Raw genomic sequence first — 7,424 nt, forward strand, 5'->3', positions numbered from 1 at the left:
TTTTCGTAGCAATAGAAAACTTATTATGACAATTATGAATATGTGACTATGCATGTTGTACTTAATATTTTATCGTACCTAATACGTGTTTCTCAGCATATGTAGGCATGAATGACATGTATATGTAATATTGAATACTATATATTTATGACATTTTTATAACTAAAAGTCTGTCTGGAAAGTAATTATAAAAGAAAACAAAGTTGATGTAAATACTAGACTGTCAATACTTTCATTTTTGTGTCACAAATACCCAATTTATACGAACCTAACTTTTCTGTTGAAATTTCTCTTGCTTTTCAGACTTTTCAGCAATAAAACCCGATACACACACAAACACAAACAAGCAGAAAGACAGAGACAGAGAGAGACAGACAGACAGAGAGAGAGAGAGAGAGAGAGAGAGAGAGAGAGAGAGAGAGAGAGAGAGAGAAGGAAGGAGGAAGAGAGAGAGAGTATGAGAGAGAAATAAAAACATAAAACCAGAAATGTTTAGGAATAGAAAGTGAAAGGTTATGAACAAGAAAAACATGGTTTCTTATATATTTTTGTCTAGGTTTCTGACTATATTAAATGAATGATAATTAATATATATTATATTTTCTATAAACCTAAAATATTCTGGATATTAATGCTCTATGATATACATTAAAAGTGGATTTTATTTTCAACAGGGGATTTATTTTTTTTCTCATGGTTTATTTTTTTTATATTTAAAAATTTCCATCTCCTTCCTTCCTCCTCCCCCCTCCCTCCGCTCCTCCTCCCCCTTCCCTCCCCTCCTTCTCCCCCTTCCCTCCCCTTCCCTCCACCCATACCTCCCCTCCCTCCCTCTCAAGGCCAAGGAGCCATCAGGGTTCCCCACTCTATGCTAAGTCCAAGGTCCTCCCAACTCCCCCCAGGTCCAGGAAGGTGATCAACCAAGCTGAGAAGGCTCCCACAGAGCCCGTCCATGCAGAAGAATCAGAGCCCAGCGCCATTGTCCTTTGCTTCTCAGTCAGCCCCCACTGTTGGCCACATTCAGAGAGACAGGTTTGGTCGCATGATCCATCAGTCCCATTCCAACTGGAGTTGGTGATCTCCCTTTAGTTCTGTCCCACCGTCTCCATGAGTGAACACACCCCTCACGTTCCTGACTTTCTCCCTCATGTTCTCGCTCCTTCTGCTCCTCATCAGGACCTTGGGAGCTCAGTCCAGTGCTCCAATGAAGAAAATGCAGAGCCCCACATTGGAGCACCGGACTGAGCTCCCAAGGTCCTGATGAGGAGCAGAAGGAGAGAGAACATGAGAAAGAAAGTCAGGACTGTGAGGGAACCTCCAGCTGGCGACAGATGGGGAAGGTGACTGAGCCCCACAGGGGATTTATTTTTATTCATTTTTTATAATTTCATATGTGAATACTACTTGTCCATCCGTTATTACCAACCAACTTTCCCTTTCTAACTGCTTACATATGCCTCTAAACCCTGTAAAATTGACCTCTATTCTTTAATTATTATGAGAACATATACACACATGTATGAATGAGAATAGGTATCATGTTAATATGATTGCAACATTCTGAAGCCACTTATTATTTTGTATGTGTATATGTTTTTAGGGTGAACCTCTTACTATTGGATAGTCCATTGGGGGAATTAATTGCCTCTAGCTCTTCATTTAGACATGCAGTCTTTTAAGATTTCCTTCATACAAATTAAGATGACAAAAGTATTGCCATTGTACTGATATTATTGAGGCTAATATATTATTAATTTTCATATGTACAGATACCTATCACACATATTATATATATTACATATATGTATCATCTATATGACATATATGATTATCATATACATACGTGATACTTAATATTGCAAAAGATTTCCTGCTCTTGTTTTTACAATCTTTCAACCTCCTATTCCATTATATTTTCTGAGCCTTGGGTTTAGAGTTTTATATATATTGGAGATGAACAATGTATAGGGAGTGATTACCTGCATCTTAACAAGTTGTGCGTTCCCGCCCCCCCCCGGTGTAAAAAGATACTTCATTGAAAATGGAGTGAGAGTTACACTGTGGTTATAAATATACATAGGTAGTTGGAATTATATTTGTATAGTGTTTGTGACCTCACCCGAGAGAGGGAATTAGGTAGATTTACAGTGACAAAAAATTTTCCTCCTATTTGCTTGGCCTTAATTCCAGCTAGATAGCTATTGATTACCCCAAGATATGAGTGTCACTCTTTCTCCCTGATTATGTATTAACATGATGGTTGTTGTTGTGCATTATAGGCTTCTAAATTATTATTTTAAAGTTTAATTTTATACATACATTTTTTCTTTTCTCTTTTTACCATATTATGTCCTTTGCATATATATTATGTATGGCATTCAGTTTTGTGATTTTTGTGGAATTCATGAATGTGTGAAAGAGTGTATCTCTGCTTCTTGTGCAATCTCCTGGGCCCTTTTCATCCTGTTTTGTTCAGTTATGATGTGTTAGCTTTGTTCTACCTCATTAAGTTTTATTTTATTAACATTTTCTTAGAACTCATTTGTTTTCCAGTGAAAGACATAATGGAGAGAGTATAGATGGAAAGGGAGATATGGAGAAAATGGGAGGAATAAGGAAGAAGAAACTTTAATCAGGAAATATCATGTAAGAAAATATCTATTTCAGTAAAAGGAAATAGATGAGATGGGAAACCAGAGGGGTGTTAGAGATTGAATTGTTTATCTCTCTGAGAGAACTTTCCAGTCACAATGCAGAAAAAATTTAAAAACATAAACTGTTCTCTTTATAAGAGTAATATTCAGGAAATAGAAAATAAGACTTTGGTTTAAAGTTGGGAGGACCTTGGACTTAACATAGTGAAGGGAACCCTGATGACTCTTTGTCTTGGAGAGGGGTGGAGAGGGGGTATGGGTAGAAGGGAGGGGAGGGAAGGGGGAGGAGGAGGGAAGGAGATGGAAATCTTTAATAAAAAAAAATGAGGAAAAAAAAGAATTAAATATCCTTTCTAACTTTACCTGTCCCATTGTAGGAGACATCATGCAGAAAATGAAGTGAAGGAAGTGTACATTTGGGGAAACCTAGGTCTTAGCTGCACTGGACCACTTACACTGTGCAGGCGATGAAGGTTCTGAAGTGTGGTAATCAGAAATAAAAGCACAAATCAAATTTGAAAGAAACTAGAACCTCAGGATTTCTCCTTTAAATTTTAATTTTTTACTTACTAAAAAATAGGAGTTTTGCTTAATATATATATGTATATATATATATATATATATATGACAAAAAGCTACATTTGTAAATAGACTTTAAAAACTAAAAATATAACAAACATGATATGATGATGTGATAAATAATCTGGAAGGGTATCACATTATAAGACAATTACATAGTTTTCTTTTTACCTGTGAGCTATATTCTTATCTCATCAAAACTTTAAATAAGATACTCCTTTATGCATGAAATACATCTTAAAAATAAAAAAAAAGGTTAAAGAAACATAAGGCATGGTACAAAGCAGAGTCTTCAATGACACATTTCTTTCTTTATGGTAGATGTTGGCAGTACATGTCAATGAACACTTACATACAGACCAGGCACTTCTCTCATATGTAGTTGTGTTATTCACACTAATCATAGTGCTCACTAATTGACCTAGGTTCCATATTTGAGCAGCATGTTCTCATTATTTTCATTTTATCGATACATTCTACAAATTCTACAACATTTAAAATGATCACAAACCTTGTTCATTATATAACTTTGTGTAACTTTCAACTGATGTTATAACTTCAGCCAGATTTCTCAACAGATACCTTGTAAGCAAAGAGGACAAAAGCATTTCTGTGACTCAAAAAGGATCTAAACAAAAAGTGACACATAATCCGAGCAGTACCAGATAAATAGATCCATCTCGACAGCAAACACTGACAGAGTAAAGAAAATCAAATTCTGCAAACTGATGAAATGAAATGGATAGTTGCCATATGCCCACTTCTGTTTGCATATTGTGTATGAAAAATTAATTTCCAATGACAAAGCCATGTATTATCATACCCATATTCTGTGCATGGCTTAAAGAAGCTTGTGCACTCAAGGAAATCTTGTTTCAAAAAAAAATGAATTTCCTATGAGAATGCATATTCCATTATGATGACAAAGATAACTTCAATCTTGAAATGATTCTTGTCAAATAAGCCTATCATTTAAAATAAGGCTTTTGTGTTACTCTTTGCTCTTTCTAACTGGCTCCAAAACAAGGCAAAGAAGAGAATAATGAAGGTAGCATTTATCTCTTACTGCACTGCATACATATTTAAGTTTTTTTCTTTCTTTTTTGATTTTCTCAGTGGCTCTATGTAAGTAAATTTATTACAATTGAGCACAAGTCACTGGTGTAGTAAGATTCAAAGAAAAAGCTGTACGTATTAAGTATCATATGAGTCCTAAAATTAAAGAAAAGACATTAATGAATAATATGAAATATATCAAAAATGTCCTCAAATAACTTGAGTAATAGCACTTGCTACATGAAATAACACTTTTAAGGGTTTTCTTTTAAGTTCCTGAATGTAAAGAAATGTTCTCTGAAACAGTTTGTGGTGGAGAAATTCTTACCTTTTCATCTTGATTGGATTCACAATGAATCCAACTATTAGCTTAAAAACGTTCACTGGGTTTCTTTTACTGATAGCAAAACCTGGGCACATTTGCCCAACAATTAATCAATATTTTAAGCCATCTTTTTTATTTTGGGACAGATCAAGACAGTGCAAACTTTCCTCCATCTTGTTGAGGACATTTTATGTAAACTGCCATTTGATCTCTCTGATGGAAAAGTACCCAGTTCTATTCTAAATACCCGAGGTCAATATGCTCCAGTTAACTTATCTTAACTTCTCTTAAACTGCTTTCTTTTGTAAAGCCCTAGCCCCTCTTTTCCACTCCCACCTGCATCTGCCCATCTAGATGCCAGAATATGTTTTTGTCCTCAAAATCCCCATGTTCTGGACCCTTGAAGCTGCACAGAGGTCCTGAATATCTGAGAGTATTCCTAATCACCTGGGATAAATCCTTGCAGTTGTCTATAAATTCTGTCTAAAAAGTGTTCTGGTGAGCTCCTTGAGACACTTTCACATTTCTCCTGTGCATCATAACCACAGGTCATGTTCTTTTGATTTGACCCACAGCTTTTCATTTTGACCTTAGTGTTTGCCTCTCCCAAGACAATGTTTTCATAGTCAGTACAAGAATAAGGAGCATGAGTCTTTCTCTAATTGTCAGGATTACAAAAGCCTCCTCTTTATTTATATGCTTCCTGACTTTTAACTTTTCAGTTCTTACCAGGATCTGAACTGATTCTGAGTCCAGCTAATGATTGTGTACAAAGAACTTATCTGATTTTATTTGAGAGTCTAGTCAGAATCACAGTTTAACTTGTTGCTAACTTGATTTAAAATATCCATAAACAAAACAATGCAGAGTACTTAGCTTTCACTGAGAACTTCTCCATCCAACAGAGATGTCTGGACAGTGTTATCTTTTATGGTCCTTGCTGGGTGACTCCTAATGCATTAATCTTGTATTGCTTATGTTTGAACTTCCTGGGTCTACTGCTTATGCTCTTTCTTAGTCAGGTTTCACTTTCTCTATTTGTGCAGCTAAAGAATATTCTATTTACTTTTAAATATGAATTATATATAAATATTAACATATATTTATCAAATGCATATAATGTTAATGAAACATAATTAATATATTATATACATTTTAAATAAATGATAATATAAATATTAGAAAGCACTAAAAGACCATTCCCCCCAAAAAAACAAGCAAAGCATACTTCTTGTCCACATACTTTCATAACTCATGAGTCTTTTATAATATTCTAGTTTTACTGCATTAAATATAACTTGACATAGGTGATATTAAGAATGAAATCTTATTGTAGGAGCCAGAGGGGTCAAAGATACCATAAGAAGACACAGGGACTTACTTACCTGAACTTATATATGATAGAGAAGGGTCATCTGTCTATGTGCTACTTTCATTGGTTAATAAAGAAACTGCCTTGGCCCTTTAATAGGACAGAAAATTAGGTAGGTGGAGTAAACAGAACAGAATTGTAGGAGAAAGAAAGCAGAGTCAGGCAGAAGCCTCAGACAGTCGCCATGCCTCTCCTCTCTGAGTGGGATCAAGGTTAAGATCTCTCCTGGTAAGCCACCACCTCGTGGTACTACACAGATTACCAAATATGGGTTAGTCAAGATATGAGAGTTAGCCGATAAGAGGGTGAAACTAATGGGCTAGGCAGTGTTTAAATGAATACAATTTGTATGTTGTTATTTCGGGTGTAAAGCTAGCTGTGCGTGATCTGAGAAGAATGCAGCCCGCTGTTCCTTCTACATATCTAGGCTTACAGAGACTGAACTGCTAACAGGAGATACTGCATGGGATTGATCTAGGTCCTCTGTACACTGTGTAACTTGGTCTTCTTGTGGAACTCCTAATAGTGAGAGCAGGTGGTATGGGAAGTCCTTCTGTATATGTGTTGCTTTTATTGGTTAATGAGTAAAGAAGCTGCTTTCAGCCAATGACTTAACAGAATATAACCAGGCTAAAAAAGATGTAGAGACAGAGTAGGCAGAGTCAGGGAGAAACCATGTAGCCCTGTTACAGAAAGATGCTGGATGGAACTTTACCCGGTAAGCCACAGCAATGTGGTGATACACAGAATAATGGAGATGGGTTAGTTTAGTATATAGGAGTTAGCCAGAAATATGTCTAAGCTATTGGTCAAACATTATTGCAAATAATATAATTTATGTGTGATTATTTTGGTTCTGGGAAGTTGGGAATGAGCAAGCAACCTCCTCCAACAAGCAGGGGCTGTCTCTGATTTTGTTACCAGTTTTGGGGACTGTTTCCTCCTACCTGGTTGCCTTTTCCAACCTTAAAATAAGAGAAGGTGCCTGGTCTCACTGCAGATTGATATGCCAGGGCTGATTGATATCCATGGGAGGCCTGGCTTTTTCTGAATAGAAACAGAGAAGTGTAGAGACTGAAAGGAGGAGGTAGGGTAATATCTAGTCAGTATGTATAAAAATAAATACATAAATAAATCAATTAATTTAAAAACAGAGTGAAATCTTGTAGCAGGATTTAACTGTTAAATCCTGATGTTAGGGTTCTCTTTTTAAAACAGAGAGGTTATAAGACTACAGGAATTTGTATGAGGAAGGCTACCTTTGCTCTCTTTTAAATTGGAAGAGACCCTATGGCAAGTGATATGAGTTACCTCATGTATTAATATTTCACCATACCTGATATCAAATAGTGCTATAGAGCTATATAGTGATAAAACAGCATGGAATTGGCATAAATCAGATATATTGGTCAATGGAATTGAATTGAAGTCTAAGACA

The sequence above is a fragment of the Arvicola amphibius genome, chromosome 11 (assembly GCF_903992535.2).
Source record: "Arvicola amphibius chromosome 11, mArvAmp1.2, whole genome shotgun sequence".
Lineage (NCBI taxonomy): Eukaryota > Metazoa > Chordata > Mammalia > Rodentia > Cricetidae > Arvicola > Arvicola amphibius.